Source organism: Psittacula echo, assembly GCF_963264785.1.
Source record: "Psittacula echo genome assembly, chromosome: 5".
In the NCBI taxonomy this organism is placed as follows: Eukaryota; Metazoa; Chordata; class Aves; order Psittaciformes; family Psittacidae; genus Psittacula; species Psittacula echo.
In genome coordinates this window covers 49,772,757-49,792,756 of record NC_137739.1, presented here as the reverse complement: position 1 = coordinate 49,792,756, position 20,000 = coordinate 49,772,757, and the positions used below count along the sequence as shown (strand labels likewise).

Below are 20,000 nucleotides of genomic sequence, written 5' to 3'. Positions count from 1 at the left end.
GAAACAAGGAGTAATTCTTCAGTGATGAAGACAGTATTTCAGATTTCAGGTATTTGATTTTTAAGCTAGAGACTATTGCTTTTGCAGATTCTCTTAAATCCTAATGTTCTTTACTGCTGGCACAGATGGGTATGCTTTTGGAATGTGAACATTTCTAATACAACAGGTTATGTCTGGCCAAAGAGAAAGGGTAGGGATTACACTAAAAGGGTAAGTAAATACCTCTTTTAAACTGGAGGTGAATTTCATCGTTCTGCAAAGGTGTGCAATGATTAGACTGCAGATTAATGACATTTTCTTCTAGATAAGGTACTTAAGAGACTTTTAAAAGTTTTATTCCTTTTTGCTGACTGTGTTAAGGTTTCTGATTTTTCCTTTCTCTTATTACATCTTACTTTCACACCTTTTGGCTGGTAAACAGATACCCACAGTGATATCCAGAGGCAGGGAGCAAGCTGCAAGGCTGCATCTCAACGGCAAATCCTTGACAATTATTTTAAAACTAATTATAAATCTCTTTCCTGTAAAATCATAACCCTAGCTGAAAATAATCCACATCCCAAATAGAACATGGGTTACATTTTAAAATAGACTTTTCCTCAAGGTTGAATTTAATGTCCTGATTGCGCATATTCCCAGAAAATAAATGGTTCAATTGCAGCAAGTAGTTTTAGTTTGGTTCATCTAAATTCTAAAAGTGAAGTTCACGAACCTTTACTAAAATCATCAGTGAAAATGAGATAGTTCAGTTTTAGTACTAGATCATACTCCACATAGTAGTGCATTTCCAGGAGCTACATCATTCTACAGTAACTATTTCATTCATCTGGTATTGTTACAGAGTGTAAATCAGGATTCATAAATGATCAGTTTGTATCCTTTGGGACGGAGGGATTACATGTAAATAATCCCTTTAATGTACGCATCGCCTCTAAGCATTTCACACAGCAATAAATTGGTAAACTGAATTTGAGCAATTAAGAAATTAAATGAAACTAATAAAATGTGTATTTTAATATTTCTTGATGGTTATTTGGGGATTAGTGAATATGAAAACAGTCACTCCTTCTGCATGAAAGTAAACTGAAGCTCTTCTTTGATAGATTTTCTTCTCTGTCAGCTTCTCACCACCATATTTCAATCACAACTCCTCTTTTGAAATACTTCAGCATATCTTTCATTCCACAGTTGTATTATTAACTGCGTTAAACTATGAAGTCCAAGTACCCATTTCAAATACAAGTACTCACGCATCCTGTAGCAAATAGCAAGAAGAAAAGCCACCTCAGAACATAGAATCATGCTACATATAAAATTACTGACCCTAAATTTTTGAGGCAGGAAAGGCACCATAACAACCAGAGCTTTACTTCTCTCCATTCCACACCCCCTGCTCCCACTTCCCCAGAAAACAGTCATGGTTCAAGGGCAGCCTGTGCAGAAGTGAAAGGAGAAAGCACATGCGCAGGAATAAACTGCTCAATAGGAGCAATACAGAAATGCATGGGCTTTACGCAGCAGGACATTTACCAGACACAGACCTGGCCTATCTTTACTTGTCTTCAGGAAACTAGAAGAGACACTGATCTGATGAGTTAATGGTGAAGCAAAGTAAGGGAAATTCCAGCATACTACCTATGACAAGTACTTTATAAGGAGCAATGGCAAGGCTCATGATCAATGTTACCAAGCCCATGGAAACAGAATCCTAGTTGCTCAAATTGGAATTTTGCATGCATTCTATTAAGATATTTAAAAAGGACCAGAAATAAACAGGATGATTTCTTTTTTTTTTTTTTTTTTTTTTTTTTTTTTTTTTAATAACAACGTTGTTATTCATTCATTCATTCAGTATTGTTACAAGATGGTGCAAATAAACCTCTCTGCTCTCAGGGTATGGACAGGTTAATGACCCCAGTGCTGTACAAATGAAAGATGAAACAAAAATGCAATTATATTTTCCTTTTCTGCATATGGGGTTATAAGAAGAAGTATGATCTAATTTGTTCTTACTGCCAATCTTGATCTGAACTCAAGATCATTCAAAATGATGCTCTGACCTAGCTATACTATGGACTTGTATGGCAATAACAACAGAAATCCCTCAGAAAATCATTGCAACCTTGGGTGACAAAAATAGAGAAAAGCCATGAACAACATAATACCCAGAAGTGGCAGTTTAATAGCGTCCTTCATTTCAGCCTGTAGCCTAAAAATACAGACTCTAAAAAGAAATATTGGACTTTGAGAGGACTCCATATAATTGCACAGGTTGGATCTTGTCATTAGCCAATTTACTCTTCCTCAGATTTACAACTCTGGGTGTAACAAAATCTTTGTCATGAGATGCAGACTTAGATTTTTTTTCACCCTTCAAATTAATTTATTTTGTATTTACTGGAAGTCAATTCAGTAGCACTCACTGAGTTTTAGGCTTCTATTTGCTGCTGAGAGAACTGCCTTTTCAGGATTTTACTACTCAACAAAACATTAAGCATGTGCTTAATATTAAACCTGTGCTGAAGTTTCCTCAAGGTAAATGTGATGCAAATGAATGTTCGGTTGCTTTGCTTAATATGGATGATCTCTGCATCTCTGAGCTGTGCTGTTGTGAGCTGCCACTTACAAAGAGATGTCAATTTTGTAGGATACAGACTGGATCATTTTAAGCTAATTGCTGCAGAAAGAAAACTTCATTGGGAGGAGGAAAAAATGCCTGATAATGCCACCCCTGAAAGTTGCCTGGATGCGTGGAAGAAAGTGAGAGAAAAGCCCAAGGTAATTTGCCAACAGCGTAGCCTCCCAGCTTATATTTTACTTCCATAATCATTTATAATAACACAGCAAAATGAACAACACTGAGCAGCTTGTATTCCTATTGTAATGTATAACCTCTCAATACTTCATGTACAATAATACCTCCATGAAAATCAAGCTGGATTACTTCTGCTTCTTTGTACAACACTCTGCATGACTAAGAGCAGCAAGTGACAACACATTCTCCAGTAACTGAGATTGATTATTGGTGCTTCAGCACATCCATAATCATGATGCATGCTGCACGGAGAGATGGAATTATTTCCATACACTGCCCTGATTGGTAGAAAAACCTTTTTTTCTAACAGAACTGAACATGTATAGGATGCATGCAATATACTCTAGAGGAATGAGCATTGTGCTAGCTGTCAAAAGGTCTCTAGCTATACTCTTGCCTTGCCTGGCTGTGAGCAAGATGAGTCACGCATGCTGACTGCATTTGTTACTCTTCAGTCACAGTGGTCACCACTATAAATAAATGGAAATTTAACGGTGGTTACCACTCTGTAGTATTTGAAATACTATTGTTTTACTATTAGCAATAGGGAGAATATGAAAGAAATGTAAGAATTGAGTGTGGTACATGACGGAAAGTATGGCTATGGTAGGTCTGGATTTTATTTCAGTAACATTGGTTTTACAGCTGGTTAACTGGACTGACTTCAAAAGAATTGCTGCAGATTGTTACTAATGAAGTGAGTGTGGAGTGTTGACCTCTGTATCTGCTTACTGCAACAGGAAACTGCAGATTCTTTAGCGGAAAATCTGGTTAGCAGTTTTTTCTTTTCTTTTACAGCACACTAGACAGTATGTTTTTTTATTTCCAAAAATCTCACAGGACTAAATGTTTTAAAAAAGTCATTGTTACGCCACAAAATCTTAGATGTTATAAGAATAGCTCAGATATTGCATATGCATTTTCCTATTTGGCAGCTTTGGAGTTGGTGAATTATGGGACTATTTTGAAGTCAGGAGACTTTCCTAAACCAGAATCATCACATCCTGCTGGAGAAATGTAAGCAAGGATTAATTTGGCTTTTCAAACAGATATATCAATAGCCTTTGCTATTCTCCCTGTATGGACCAGTACTGTCTAACTGTGGTATTATTGCAACAACTAAAGTTAGTGCTACAGTAAATCTCATTTGATTAAATGGATAAACAGTGCTTTGAGGTTGTGGAAATGGGCAGTGCACTGCAAACTCAATGTCTAAGGAGTGATTAATTACATACTTTTAAGGTGAAATATGGTGACAAATAACTCAGCAGCAGAAAAAGCAGTGTTAATACTTATGCCATATTGAATTTTTCTCTATTAGGATCAATACACCGAATTGTGGATAGTTGAATAAGCATTTACATTGTCCATTTCCTGGCTATTTTCTGATTCTCTAGATACTAAGCTCCGCATAACCCCAGAAGGAAGATTGGAATGGAATGCAATATGACAATCACCACATTGTACTACAATTTATAAAATAATACATAAATAAGAGGGTGAAATACAGTGCAATGTGGTATCACAATTAGAATAGGTTTTCTTCTGGATTAGTGGGTATCATAGCTCTCTCTTCGTAACTTTTACATATCGCAGGATTCTGCTGAATATTGAACTGTTTTGGCAGAAACGCTATGCTCTTTCCCTATCCATCTTTAAATTTTAGTTCATGCATCTCAAGGACAAGACATAGAAATTGAAAATCCTTCTGAATAAAGCTTTGTATAAACTAGGAGAGAGAGAAGAAAGAAAAACTTGTCTTCAGTAGTGAATAGGATAGAACAAAAAGTCTTTCAACTACTGTACACATATATACACACACAGAGAGAGCAGCATGTAACTCATTTACCATAGGTTACCAAAAAAATCTATGAAATTACAGCAATTTTCATTAAACTGTTGACATCAGTGGAAGCACTTTCAATTTAGTCCAATGTGGGAATACAGGATGAGACTCAAATTTACCTTTCAGGAAACATTATCAGAAAAGTCTGTGCAGTGTCTCCCCGAAGGCCAGGGTCAATTTTTCAAAAGCAGCCCTTGATTCTGGATGCTCAGCCTGAGACAGATCTTTTGAAAATTTTGCCCTGGATATAAAATCCCTAACATTTTTCTGTTAGGCAGCTATCAACTACAGATTTTTCCTATTGGGATGGGGTAGGAGCTTGTAGCCTTCTGCAGCTTAAGTGGCACCTAGTCTATCAGGAGCAGGTACGTGCAAGGCAGCTAGCACTAGCACAGGGTATTAAACAGACATCTTTGGCCACCTGCTTCTACTCAACTCAGCTCAGCTCCCATTTTCTTTCATACCTTTCTTTTATTTTGTCTTCATCTTGTACAGAGATTGCTCACGGCAGTTCTTTGCAACCCTATATAACTTGAGAATTAAGAAATGAAAGTTCTTCATACGTGCCTCTCTGACCCTGTGCCAGGCTGGAAGGGGAGCCCTTCCAAAGTCCTAAAGATCTTGCAGTCTAAATCCTGACTGAAACTATAGTTTTGTGGGAGGAGGCTCCTAAATTAAGTTAGATGCTCTTATATCTTCTGTCTTTAAGAGTGTATCAGGATTTGATCAGGCTCATAGAAGGAAATTGGGGTCCTGGCGAAAATCTCAAACTTCACAGCTTTTTCAAACTACTTTCTAAAACAAATGTACACTTTACAGAATTGAGTAACAGAAGAAAAGATTCTGCTTTTCCTTTGGGAAAGAGATTTCTTGGTCACTTTTCCTTAATCAACGTGGAAAATATTCTCAGAACTAATTTTTTGTTTAAATGATTATTCCTGTTGCATTTCAAGTCATTCTTATCTTCTCTACTTCCCATCTCGAATTCCCTCTCTTTCCTTCAGCCTCCAATTGTGTGCCTCTGGCAAGTTCCATTCTTTTTTTCCTGCTACCCAGAAATGGAGGTCACTCCAAGTTTAAAAGGCCAAGAAGACTTATGTTACTACATTAAAACATAACAACTGAAAGGCAAGAGTAAAAGATAACTGTCAAGATGTTTAATTTTAGTTTTATGAAAGATGGGGAAGACAGGAAAATAAGAACAAATAGAAAACCAAAGCCTGAAGACGCCGAGAAAGGCAGGAATTATACATGATGAAAACAGATATTGTCTGCAAATAAATGGCTTCCTTTTAAAAGTGTAGCTGTATTGATCACTCAGGTATTACAGTAATACCTTCCACAGTCAGATTATTACAGGACTCACAAACGTGTTGGTAGAGCAGGACATGATGACCATTCTGTCTGTGATTACAGCTACTTTTGTGCCCTTACTATATTAGCCATCCATCCACAGCTTTGGACCCTAAACATTGTGTATTGCATAAATATTCTGAAACATTCCCTTCTGTGAGTACTTGTACATCTGTATAACTAATGGAATGCAGGCAGAGGATTCATCACATTGGGGTGCCCTCTGGGTACCCCGTATCCTGGCACATTTAGCACAAGCCTCACATTTCATATGCCACTCCTTTTAATCTGACCATTAATGTTAAATCATGAGAATCTACATTAAGATTTATTGACTCTGGATTTGGCATTTCACTTTGTCAATGCACACTAATATTACAGGAGTTTTCAGACTTCATACCACACTTACTACAGTATTGCTCCACTGTCAGCAATCAGGAAGCCCTTTCCTGGAGCATTCTTTTCTCATAATAACTCTTGTCCTGAGCTACACTCACAATGTTCAGAAGATGAAATCACCTGTTGGCTTTTTCTGTAGAATAAAATTCTGCTTCACAAAAATCCTTTATTCTTGAAGAAGGACTAAATCTAGCTCATTACTCCATCTATTTTCCAGCAGCAAAATGAATGACCTTGTTTCAATTACATTTACAGTAAAAAATAGAGCATTTACAGTATTTGAGTAAAGTGACTTTGGTTGTTTTATTTATGAATATCAATTCCTGCATAAAGATACCACTTCTGCTTTACTCTTACTTTTTGGTGAATGAGCACTAATATTGGCTCTTAGATAAGCCACAGCAGGAACTGCATAAAATACTGCTTAGGGTGTAAGAAAGATTTTGTCATACTATTTAGCAACACAATGCCAACTAGGATGAGAATGGAATATTTCTCTCCAAGGGTTAGTTCTTACTCAGATTAATGTCTACAGGAGCTTTATGATGAGAAATCAGCAGGCTTTCAATCAGACTTCTTAATAGTAAGCTTTGGAGTTCTAAATTCACTATAAGCAGTAAGGACAAAAATACTTCAGAACTTACTGATGTGCGAGGATATGACTCCTACTCTTTTTGACCACTTTCAGATGCCTCAAGTATTCTATTTTACCTTTTTTGAATACTAAAATACTAAAAGAACAGAAAGGCTACAGAGCTGCAGTACTTCAGGTACCTCAACACTACACTTGAAAGAGGCATTCCTAGGGTAGATCTAATGTTTTGCTACTACGGTTTGCAGCTGCCAATGAGATGCTAAAAAGTACTATATGGACTGTTTTCCCTTGTTCAAGTCTGACTACTAGAAACAGAGTGAAAACCACTGATCATGTTTAAGCTAGATCCCCGATCTCCACCATCAACAGCCACATTCACATATTTCCTTCAAAAACAAAGAAGCAAGAAAGAGCAGTGGGGATTTTAATTCAATCAGTTTTACACATTCTAAGAAAAATGCTGCACTTAGTACTTTTTCCTTTCTTATGGAGCAGTCCAAATTGAATGTCATCAAGGTTAGTCATGAAGCTAAATTAGCTTATTTTTTATTTTTGGAGAAAATGCTCAAGGGTATTTTAGTAGCCCAAGATCCCAAACTAAAAATACATAAATCCAGTAGAGACAGAAAATGTCCAAGGTGCATAGATGGCTTTGCATTTAATGGAAGAGAATACATATTTCATATTCAGAATACATTTCCTATTCAAAGCACTTCATAGACTACTTGGACTAAATAGTGCCATTGTATTCAAATGTGGTATCTATTAGGCATTCAGAAATAACTCAAGTATTACACTGGATAGAGGGTCTTTTTTAAGATGGGATATGTTTCACAACACACATTCTATTTTACTTATGTTATTATATTTTTTTTATTTTATTTTAATTTTATTTTTATTTTATCACATGATGCTTTGTCAAAATGCCCTGGGAGCAAAACGTTTAGACAGAAATGAAATAGATGGGCCTCAGTTTTGTCTTTTCTAACATTAGCACTGGTTTGAACTGTCTCACAGGTTTACAATGTATTTATGTACATAATGATATAGGGTCAGAGCTATCTGAGAGTATGCATATCTATTTCTGTTGCAGTGTTTGAGTTCTGAGGCCAATTTAGCCTTATCATTAATGTAAATAAAGAAACAAACCTGTTTGAAACAGGTTTGATCAAATACTCTACAGATTGTGATACACTGGTTTGTGTTAGATAAGAAGAAAGTAGATCCATCTGCTGTGCCATCAGTTAAAGGATGAAGATCTGCAAATGTGATGCAGTTGATTGCTTCCTATTAAATATTTAACTTTTACAGATTCACTCAGTGACCTGGGAGCATGTACATTTTTCGAACTCCGACATTTCTACTTGGTAGCCATGTTGTTTTATAAGCACAGCATCATCAAACTGGTTGTGTTGGTTTAATTTCATCTCTTATCCACTGTATTCATTATGAGTGCAGTATCTCACAGGAGCATTTAGAGTACTGGCTGAAGTGAGAGAAAAGAAAGCAAAAAGCAACAAAACATTAGTAAATATCTGGAGAAACTCTTGGAGTGTTAGAAATTGCCCAATCCGCACAGAGCTGGCATGAGACACATCACTGGTAGTTACAATGCTGCACTTATTTAATCAGGTTCACTAGCTAATTTTCTAATTTCTATCCGCAGATATATGATGAGTTTTAGTAGTTTACCGCACTCTTTCACTTAGCTTGAAAAATCTAGAGAAAATCAAAATTACTACTAAAAAAAAAATGAAAACTTATCAAATATAAAATTAGATTAGCAGTCAATCAAAATCCAACTGTGAATTTATCATTTCAATGAATTTCAATGAATGGTTTAAAATCTGTTCAAAATCTATTTGAAAAGGAATACGTAATAACACAGACATATCTCTTTTTCAAAGCTAGTATTGTCAGATGTATTTTGTGCATTATAATTCATGAACAGGGTAGATGACTATTTGAGGAGTATTAAAATGAGCTGACTTTTCAATACAAGTGTCTTGACAATAAGTTTTTCTATTCTTGGCAATTCAGAAATGTAGACAATTGTGCTAGAAAAATAATATACATTGTAATATTCATTGTATAGTAGTAGTATAGTAAGTGGCAATTCTGGACATTACAAGAGACACAAGGATTATTTTCTGTGATTGCACAGAGAATACTTGGATTTCTTGTGAAGCTTTTGCATTGGAAATGAGATTCATCAGTTTGAACAGGGCAGGGTTAGAGCCCTTAGCAACATGCTTATTTTGTAGAAGGTCACTCAATAATAACTTCCTCTGCCCTCCAAGCTTATTAAGACTGACTGGCATATATTAATGAAAACACCTGATTCTCCAACCATAAAACCCAGACAAAGACTTTATTTTAATATTAAGGAAGGAACCCTTAATTAGCAGGGTTTCAAAAATGTCAGCTTCTTCTATTAGCTGTTCTGGTCCATCAAAGCCATAATCCCTACTGTCAAATTTCATCACATGATAGACAGTTTGCTGGCTATCTTTTTTTTTTAGCTGATCATACTGACTGAAGCTTTTTATTTTGCCATCACATTTAACAAGTTTGCATGCATTTCGCTGTTACATTGCTGATTTTACTCCTTTCAAAGTCTGCCTGTGTCAGCTAAAAGAATAAAAAATCTGAGGAAACATAAAATATTACATATTGATACACAGACGTATAATTAAAGACTTTTGGGGAGAGTTCTCATTCATAATATTGATTCTTTTCTAGGGCATGCAAATGTGCTTCTGTGAAAACAAGAATAAAAACCACCGTTCACAGATGAATTTCCATTTCAGGCATGTTAAGAGGAAAAGAAAAGAACAAATGCCTGAAACATTCTGAAGACCTTTTGAGATGCATGTTCTTTAGGATTAACCCACAGTACACCTGCATGCTACATGAAATCTGTTGAAATAGATATTGCTTGCACTGTCTTTAAAATGAGAGACATTGTGCCAAATTTTATTGAAATAAACATATAAATTTCATTCAGCATTTCCTTGTTTATTAAACATTCACATTCATGGAAAGCCCAATCTATTTTTTTTTGCTTTCCCTTGTACCGCTGTCTTTCTGGAGGCAAAAAAAACCCAACAAAAATATCAAATACAATATGATTGTAAACATCTGAACTAGCTAACAAAACATTAGGAAGGGATGTATTTATTTTAGCTTTTAACCTTACTTTGCTGCTACTGAGTGCCTGTATTTATTGCAAGTGATAAGTACATTTCTTAGTAGAATTTAGAGCTAGCCACTCTATGCTTTCTAATGGCTTTAAGTCACTGTGAACATTTACTCATATGATTTTTCTCTAATTTAATTAATTTAGAAATTGAATTATTTAGAACAGTAGAGTTCCTTGCCTTTTTGAGGATATATCTAAGGAGTGGAGCAACAGTGAGTGGCAACAAGATAATAAGGCCAACGTATGAAGTTCAGTTTTCCCATCAGCATCAGTCACAATACTTACTAACTAAAAAACAGTAAAACAGGAATAAAAGAAAGCTATATTAGTTTTAGACTCTGACCAATCTTTTATCTTGTGAGGTATCTGACAACTAACCTGAGTTTGGAAAACTAAATTTGTCCTCCACTTACATCCAATAAAATCATTTGAATGATCAAAACATCCATGACCCAGTCACCGCTGGGACTCCACTGTAGAGTCAAATGCATAAAATATGGTCCCTACTTCAAGCACTTTAACAAGCAAGCATATTTTTTTAGGCTTTTCCCTTTTCTCTTATCATTTTTCCATGTTTTTATATATGTAATAGTTCCACTGTTTTCATTTTTTCTTCATCTCTCCAAAGCTAATGCATTCCAGTGTCTGTCTCACACAACAGATCACACCGAGGGTCTTTTTTGTTACTTCTTTGAACAGTCACTGTTCTGCTGGCACACAGACCCCTCTGTTGGGATCCAGCATCTATGTTGTACTGCTCTCATTCTGAAGATGAGGTTGATTCCATGGCTGTCATGTAGGAGAAAAAAAGAAAGAGAAGAAGAAGGAAAAAAGAGCAAGATAGGCTTTTCTAATTGACAGGAATCAGATGTTATGTTTATGGCTATGGCTATGATGTGAGGATGTCCAAGAACTGGTGTGTCTTGCTAGCCATGGCTAGGCAGTCATGTAACAATCACATCAAAAGGGGAACATTTAGAGAACCTAACATACCAATAGTTAAGACATTCTCTTCTTACACTTCTCTTTACGGATGCCATGGCTGAGAAATATTGTCAGGCCTTGAGAGCATTTTATATTCATTGAGAATGAAATATATTTTATGGAAAAAAAAAAAAGATAAACATTTTATTGCTGATTTATAATTTCAGTTTGATTCTTAGGACCAGACAAGAAATGTTGACTTGGCTTAAAATGTCTCAGAGACAATTCTTGTGGCAGGTGGTGAGTGATAGCCTTTGCACTGCCTGTTCCCTCTGCTTGGCTGCTAGTCAGGGTCAACCCACCACAACAGCTGAAATGCATTTCTTTGTTTTATTAACAGGCTAAAATTTTAGCTGAGTAATTAGGTCAAGGGACTGGACTTGTAGCTTTCTGCATATGAATTGCTGTGTTCACTCTGCCTTTCTGATGATGCTCAACGTTTTGGCTGCTTCTGCACATTCAGTTGACAATTTCAGAGAACTATCCATACTGACTCCAAGATCTTCTTCCTAAGTTGTAACTACTGCTCCAGCTGAACATGTTAATAGTACTCTGCATGGTCAGTCTCCACAGCGCTATCCACAGAGCTGCCTCTCATACGAACAGCAGAAGCAGGAACAGAATGGCTTTACAAACGGTTTTCATTATACTTTGGGCATGGCAGTGTCTTAAATCTCAGATGTTCTGTAGCCCTGCTTTTCATGTCTGCTTGGAAAACTGCATTGATTTGCCTTGCTGCTGGAATCCAGAATGTATCTCACAACTTACTAACATGGTAACTTATATGCTTGACTGACACTTCTTAAGCCTCTATTCAGCTAAATGTTAGCATTTGATTGTAAGTTGCTGTAAATCATATTGTGTGTACAATATGTGTGTTTTATACCAGATGCAGCCAGAATGGTGTATTTATGGACTAATACTTGCTGGATACTGCAAGGGACAGTGATGTCTAGTTGAGGAACAGAAGGGAGAAAAAGGTAAAAGAGCAGAAGGATAGCATAAGTGTGCAGGCAAATGAATATAACTGAATTTTTCAGTTGCTACAGATTAGGGTGAGAATTTCTGGTTTGTCTTCTTCAGAGTAATATAATTTTTTGGGTTGAAATGGTCAGTTTTTCACTGACAAGCAAAAAAATTCAAAACTCCTTAGTTGGAAAAGAATATTATAATCACTGACTGGAAAGTCTGCTTGCTGGCAAGGTAAGCTGTCATCATTGTATATTGTATGCACAATTAATATTAGCGCATTTGGACAAATTTGTGTTGCAAATAAAGATATGGCCTCTCCTTGCCCAAAAGAGTGCAATATTGAGCCATCAGGACTCGCATCCTTGGGACTTGGGAAAGGATGGAAAATGAATATGCCAGAGATAAAAGTAAAAATTTACTGCTTTAAAGAAACGGTAAATCACTGAATTTAAGAGATAGGGAATTAGGTTCAATGATAGCTCAGTATGACATTTTGTTCCTTGCCTTTTCTATTACTGTAGTAAAGAACTAAAGGATGCTAAATGAGATCTTGATGTAAACAGCTAATTAGTCTGTTGAGTCCAAAAATTGGCCATAAATCATATTTTCCAATGTGTAAAGTCTCTATTCAAAGTGTAATAACAATCTTACATTTCAAACTTTATAGGAGTTTAGATGTACTGATTGCATTGACTGTAGCGCATGCTACGTAGCCCAAAATGTTAAACATGCCACTAAGGATATACAGATCTTCAATTTCCCTTTCAAAGCTAGTTTATATTTTTATACTTCTCTGCAAAAGGTTCTTCACTAAATTGTAAAATTCTCCTGTAAGTAGTTTTACACATTGAACTTACAAGAACTCACTTTTCAAAAGAAAGTAGACGCTTGGTGACAGAAGCTCTACAACACATGTGCAGCCCTATCTATGATTTAATTCTCTTTCCTACACATAAGGCTCTCTTAATGGTTTTATTCTGGAGTATTTGGGAGCATACACACACACACACAGAGTCTGCTTTGGAGATGAGTTTGTGCACAAAAATTTTCATCTGTACTGTTATCAATTAAATTACCATCAGTACTGCAGGCACCTCTGGCAGGGTTCCAGGCTCCGAAGAGGTTGGATTGACTCACAGTCCTAGAAATAAGGGTCAAACTGACTCTCACCTTTGCAGTACTGATAGAAGCCCTATATAAATCACTCCATATATAAATATTTATTTATCAACAGTTGGCTAGTCAACAGCATGGTGTGGTCTGCACATATTTCATAAAGCAGATGGTTTACATTTTCTGAACTCAAGACAAAAGTCAACACTATGTGACGCTCACTACTTAACAGGATTTTTAGACTACTGATATGCTGTAATTGTCAGAGTTTCCACAAAACAAATGGATCAACTCCTAACTAACAAGGGGACTGTTCTTAACATTCTCATACTCATCTAAATAAAAAAAGAACTTCTGAAATGAGCTGCAAAACAGCTCACCACAGTGCCATACTGTGATCTACCCCAAATTTGACTACATTGTTCACATTATGTTATCTGTGTCAGCTTCACAAAACTATTACAGTTTTACTTTTTCTTTGTGTCTGTAATGGTTCCCAATCATCTTGATAAGTGGGCAGCCATTTCATTCCTCTCTGATAGATAGAGCTGTGAAGGAGAATTAAATTTCAACACTTATGTAACAGAGATTAATTGATTGATTAGATTATTAATTAAAGTTTCCATTAAATTCTCTTTTTAAAAAGCACAGGATTGTGGATCCCCGGGGTGTTTTCTAACCCTTGAAATCATAAACAAGAGAATGCATAACTAAACATTGTACCTTATCTTGTAAAGAATAATTAAGCCAGTGGATGCACTGCTATCAAGGAAAACACTTTTCCTTCCAAAATATTCCTTTGTTTTTTGGTTTATTTTGGTCTTTTTTTTGTTCGTTTGTTTGTTGTTTTTTTTTTTTTTTCCTACAAACCTTAGGAAAGAGAAAGAGATTTTTGCGTTTCCCCCACTGCCATAGAGGAACAGCCACCAAATATAGCTTGGTTTAAACATGTATATATATACACACACACATATGTATGTGTGAATGCATGAATCTGTGGGGTTTGTATGCTATTCATTTTTAAGAAAAGGAAAGAAGTGAAAACATAAATAGGTTGTTTCAGATTTGAACTGATGTGGTCTACCTAGAACTTCCAGCCACATAATGTTTCAGAGATCTGTGGAAAAATAAAAACAGCAAGTGGCCTTTTAGGTAACCCATAATTAAAAGCAATTTTGAGCTGTCTTTTCAGGGAAGCTACCCAGGGGAAGTATTTGCTACCTGTTTGACCTTCACAATTGTGAGTCCTTGGCAGTGTCAGCGACCCTCTGAACTGAATTCAAAACTAATCTCTAACAGAAAAAGAGAAACAGAATTCATGCAAATCATATTAATTCCAACATTTCCCCAGTGAGCTGGGTATAAACTACAGCCTAATTAAATATTTTTTAACGATGTGAGTAATTTTTGCCAAGGGGCGGATTCAGGGGAAAATTTAATATGAGATCACAAAAGCTGTTCCCAGCGTTGATTCTGTAAATTAATGACTATCTGCCTTATGATAAAAACATGCTGCCAAGAATGAAAATGAAGTCAGAAAAGCTTGCTCTATTTGTATAACAACCAAATATACAGAATGCAAAACTTTAAAGGATATGGAAAATTTCCATTGTCTGTATGATGCATTCCAGATAAAGATGCATGACACTGACAGCATAAAGCTGCTCTGTATTATACCAGACTATCAGCTCTTATTAGTTGTCACTAATATAATGTTAGCTAGTGTTATGAACTTTAGGGAGACAGTGCCAAGCACCAAAATCAAGATTCTGAGAGGCATTTATTTATGTGTGGGTAGGATAATATGCTGTGACCATTTCACAAACTGTCTGTCTCTAAGACACACTGAATACTACACAATTTCTCAGGCTTGCTCATCACAGCTATCCATCCATCTTCCCTAACACTTAAAAAGACCTTATCACTGTAGTATCTGGGCACCAATCTTAAGTGCTTGTCAGAAAGAAAATCTCATTAAACCAATGTTATTAGTGCTCTCAAAGAATAAATGCACAAACATTAAAACTATGATCAAGAGAAACTGCATAAAGAGACAGGAATTATTGATGCATCAGTATGGCCAGCTTTTTTTTCAGGATTTGGAAATTAAACAGTAAGCCTTATGTGACTAAGAGGCTGCTTTTAAAGGATCATATTAGATCAGATATTGAAGATATTAAAATGCAAAATCCTCTGTTTAACCAATAAATGACTCCTTGCTCTTTGTTCTTCTCATGCTAACCTAACTTGTAACAAGACAGACAGTTAACGCCAAGGAGTTACAAAGCATCACCAGATGACAGGTGACTGGGACTTTTGTAGTGCCCTGGTCAAGGGGCCAGTCCATTGTAAGGACTTTGCAGCCCTATTTATTTAAATTTCTGCCAGTATTGGCCACTGAGACTGAATTTACAGCTTTTCAATTAGAAGGTCATTCTGTGCTAACTAGCATGCCATTGCCTCATTATAATCATAAAATTAGTGAGAAAAGACTAGCATGAATAATATGAAGGAGCCAATCTGAAAGGTGAAGAGGTGCTATTTTCTTGTTTCATCAGAGATGGGAATAAAGCCTGCTGTTTAGAAACAAATATTTTGCCTATAGTGCATGAGTCTCTTTGGAAAGAAACACTTTACAATTTTTTTCTACTTCATAATAAATAAATTGGTAATTTTCTGTAAATTAGCCTTGACAGATGAACGGACAGTTTACTGCTGTTGAACAGGGTAACTTAAGGTACAGCTTTGTATGACGTACAATGTATGGGTGAGATTTTAAGTTTCAAACCACTTTAACAGGACGTTTATATTTCTTACTTTGAGCTTAGTCATATTACCTCTGTTTGTAAGCATAATTCTATTATTTAAAGGTTTTAAAATAAAACCAATAACACAGAGAATCAGTTGATATCAAATATATCTTAGGATACTAATTTGCTATTTGAAAACAGAGAATGCCATTGAGACTTCAGTATGCCTGTGAACACACTGCACATTATAAGTCACGGCTGCACAGAAATGTAAACTACATAAAGGATGAGGACTGTTGTAATTCCCCTCAAAACACTGGGAGAAACTACTCAATCTATCATATACAAGCTACAGAACATATAGTCGTCCAATAGTCATTGAGCTCCACAGCATGCAAAAAGTAGAGAAAAAACCCACACAAATGTGATATGCTTCAGGATTACAAAAGTGTTAAGCCTCCACAATTTAAAATACCTTCCAGTTAATAAAAACATGGAAATTGTCTTAGCTTCAGCCTGAAAAGCATAGACCATCTTTATGTGAAATTTATTAATTTTTGCTCAAATCTGACAATAACTTGTAAGCCACCAGAACAGGAAAAGCAAGGTAGAGAGCATGACATAATTTTCAGAGGAAACACTTTAAAGATTATAGTGAAACAATTAATGCCCACCATTCTCTGTGGTTAGGTGCTCTATGTCTAGGCCACATCCCACTCTCCAAGTACCATGCTCTTTTCTAGATGAGCTCTCCCTGTATGCAGCAGCCACTGATGACCACATGCATCCAGCTTGAGGCAGCCCTGAACTGCTGTTTTGGCTGACCTCCTTGAGTAGTTTAAAGTGTTGCTCTGTCACCCAAATTGAGAGGTTGAGACCCTTTGATAATGTAGTCCAAATGAATATGTTTCTTGTTATGCTCTCACCTGTTTTATTTGGCAGCAATGGAGACAGTCATTAAGGGGTTTTGTTGTACATGTGAAATAGTCAGAAAGTTATACATAGCTTTCCCCAGATCACAGAAGAAAGTTGAAGTAGAATATAAAATTCAAGCTTTCAAGGCCTCCACCACTGAATCTACTATTCTAGAGAAACCAACTGCAGAAGGCAAACAAAAAGAAAGTCTAATAATTTATTTCCAATATATACTGAACAGGATCTTCTAAAGACTTCAGACTGTAATAGCACATGAAATGAGAGCTGATGATGTAGCGTACAGAAGGAGAAGAAGAAATCTCATGGTTTTTATCTACAGTTTTTATATTACACAGCTGAGAGATCCTGTTATAAAAGCATTTCAATATTTACTGCTCTGTGCACCATAAACCCCCAAATAAATGATTAACTAGAAGGAGATTTGATAAAAAAAATAAAGCCATTCAAAAGACTAGCGTAAGTTAGGTGTCTGGATACCTTCCAGAATAACTCAGATGACTTTAAAGCCCTATGTAACTAAAGATGCACAGCAGATAATTTTAGTTGTGCAGTTCAGTTTTGGGATGGGGAAATATGGATGTATAATGTCAAAGAAGCAAGATAAATCAGGCCTAATCTGTTGGGAATACTAACTCTAGAACAAACAGGTTGGCCAAATAACAACAGAAAATAACACATGAAGAGTAAGGAAGGAAAGTAAATTTGGGTACAGAGAGCACAAAAAATTGAACAACTGTGCTTAATGTCCTATTTCTTGATTCTCATAAAAACTGGGAATTCTGAGAAGAGTTTAACTAAATTAACCTTGTATATATTTAATTTTGAATGCTTATTATTATTTCAATTATTATTCATAGTTGTGTCAAATACTGACCTTTGCAGGGTGCCAACTTCTAACACTTGCAGTAACTTTCTTTCTTATAGTCCTGGACTCCAGAATAACTCGAATAGTACAGAATTTTCTCTCTCCTTTAAAGATGAAGAAAGTTTCTAGCCCACGTTGCACAGGAAAACTAAACTTCAAAATACGGAAAGTGAAGTTTACATTTCTGCTGCTTAGGGGAAGCCCTTTTCCTCTGCAGCTCATTATCTTTTAATGCTTCAAGTTATTGACATCTCTTTGGCAACAGCTCTGTCTTGTTCAATCTTAAAGGGCCTGATCCAGTTCTTACTGATGCTAGCAGATGTCATTTTTTGATTTACTTAGATTGTGAATCAAATCCACAGACCACACTACAATGACGGTGATAAGGAAGAGTGCAGAGATTGCATAATTTTTATTGGAGACTTGCTCCATAATAAAGCTTTGAAAACAGCTTATGCTGTGAGGTTGTAACAACTAATCAACATTTTCTAGATTTTCTGTGTGCAAGGCAGAATATTCCTATGAAGTGTCTGGAGCCCTCCACTTCCAGTTTGTTCATGAAATGGGATTTTGAAACATTACCAGCAGACTTCTTGATACATCAGAGTGTTATGCTGCAGTATCTAGGAAGCATAAAAAGCCTTTTTAAAGATCTGGAGCTGAGCTGTACACTATTGCATTGCGGCTGTAGATTTCACTTTCGGTTCTAGACAGCAATCTCTTTTCCTTATCCATTGTTTATTAGGAAGAGTTTAGCTTCTGGATGGGTGCGTAAAATCTACAGCAGTCATAGTAACAAGCAGTCTCAAACCCTGAATATTTAATCAGGGTTTTGCACATCCTACTAAATGCAGCCATTTATTATGGTTAATAAAAAGAGTGTGCTGGTAATGTCTCAAAGTCCTACCCAGTATGTTTCTTCTTCAGAAAGAAGAAACTCCACTTTGCACAGTTTCAACAACCATTACTCATGTCTTTACCTTAACTAGTATGATATACATCTGTTTTGTTCAACCTTATATAAAAATTAATAGATTCATATCTGCAGTAGTGTCATCCAATGCATAGCAAACTAGTTCTAAATTTTTAAAACATGTTTTTGAGAGTTTGGCTCACTGAACATAGATTTTTAAGTGGTCTAAATTACATCAAAAGGCAGTCTGAAAAAATATAATTAGATTTTCCGTCTACTAAGGATCTTTGAAATAAACTGGGGTTTTCAAATCACATGCACTCATGTTTCTTCATTTTGAGAGAATAATTCGTCAGGGGTTTCATCTTTTCCCTTCCACCCTCCCAAATCATTAATAACTTCTGGTGGCTTCTGAAACAGGTCGCAGATCAAGATTTCAGAAGCTGTGCTGTAAGTCTCCTCCAGAAGGCCCAAATTCACTCAGTTCAATTCACCAGCTTTCAGAACTGGTTGAATGCCCTCCTAACACTGCAAGAGAACTGAATAGAAATTCTCTGAACAGAATTACTGTGTTAGGAGTGCTTTGGGCTAACATGAGGAGGTTACAGGTTGCCTTCAGAAAAAAGAACAGGATAATTATAATGAACTCACTTATATATATGTCTGCAGTTCCAGAAAAGCTGCAGCTGCCCCTACATATAATGAAGTGGAAGAAAAATAAATCTGAATTTTCTTATTCACTTGCACTATCATTAATAATTAAAGTTGGGTTTGAATTTTATATGCATGCTATTTAATACCAAACCAAATACATATTTGAGTGCATCTGTAGCTTTGACTCAGATAACATTTGCATTAAATATGCAAAATTTGATCTCAGCTTTAATTTCAAACTATAGCATCATATCATCCCAATGAATTAGGAAATGCCATATAACCTTCTGTTTCAAAACAGGGTGAACTTATGAGTTTCTCTTCTATTGACATGCTGTAGACCTCATCTACTTGCTTTACGGCAACTGAAAAATTTTATAAGCAAATAATAAAAATTTTTATATCATAGCACTATATAGTATTATCCAAAACTGAGAAATTGGGGAAATGCTGGATCTACAGATTTGTTTCTCTTGGGCAATGGTGGTGTTTGCTGCTCATTGAGTGGTATTATTAATGATATATCATGTCTTCTACACTGAGGTAGAAATGTACTTTAAAACATCAAGAGAAATGACTGGCTTTTGCATTCAAAGAAATTGC

The 20,000-nt window shown here is 35.9% G+C and overlaps 1 protein-coding gene across 6 annotated transcripts in view; it reads right to left on the bottom strand.

Annotated features, from left to right (window-relative positions):
• The window catches only part of NPAS3 (neuronal PAS domain protein 3), a gene marked incomplete at both ends in the record, with an annotated part of 628,566 nt that overhangs the window by 97,946 nt on the left and 510,620 nt on the right, over positions 1 to 20,000 (bottom strand). The gene's annotated exons all lie outside the window — the stretch shown is intronic.